The 701-nt window shown below is 47.4% G+C and overlaps 1 protein-coding gene across 6 annotated transcripts in view; it reads right to left on the bottom strand.

Moving 5' to 3' along the window:
• The window catches only part of TBX15 (T-box 15), a 174,361-nt gene that overhangs the window by 50,020 nt on the left and 123,640 nt on the right, over positions 1–701 (bottom strand). The window lies entirely within an intron of this gene.

Below are 701 nucleotides of genomic sequence, written 5' to 3'. Positions count from 1 at the left end.
ACGCACACATGTTTGAAGTATCAGAGCTAGCTGGTAGGCTCAGGAATGGAAAGCTCTGATTTCAGCAGGGATGGGGTAAGTTCACTTAGGCTCACAGCCATGCTGAAATGAGAGCAGCCCATCTACAATCATAGAATCAGAAAAGCAGGGTTGGAAAGGACCTCAGGAGGTCATCTAGTCCAACTTCCTATGCAAAGTAGGGCCATCTCCAAATATATATCATCCCAGCCAAGGCTCTCTCTAGCTAGGTCTTAAAAACCTCCAAGGATGGAGATTCCACCACCTCTCTGGGTAACCTGTCCTAGTGTTTTACTACCCTCCTACTGAGAAAGGTTTTCCTAATATCTAACCCAAACTTCCCTTGCTGCAATTTGAGCCCATCGCTCCTTGTTCTGTCATCTGCCACCACTGAGAACAGTATAGCACCATGCTTTTTGGAGGTGGGCTTGTTGATTAGAGCAGTTCCCAGGAGCCATTCTAAATTTAAACACCTGCAGTGTCTTGTGTATTCAGCATCCTAGGTTTGGGGTTAGTTAAAGCATCCATGGTGGGGATGCTTTAACTAAAGCACCCCTACCACCATTTTGAAATGCAGGGATGCTGAATACACAAGAGGCTGCAGCACACTGGAGCTTTCTGATTAGAACTAGCAAATTGCCCATCAAGAATGATTGGGAGGGCGGGGAGGGGGGGGGGGCGAA

The sequence above is a fragment of the Alligator sinensis genome, unplaced genomic scaffold, assembly GCF_000455745.1.
Source record: "Alligator sinensis unplaced genomic scaffold, ASM45574v1 scaffold422_1, whole genome shotgun sequence".
NCBI lineage: Eukaryota > Metazoa > Chordata > Crocodylia > Alligatoridae > Alligator > Alligator sinensis.
This window is presented reverse-complemented; position numbering and strand designations above follow the sequence as displayed.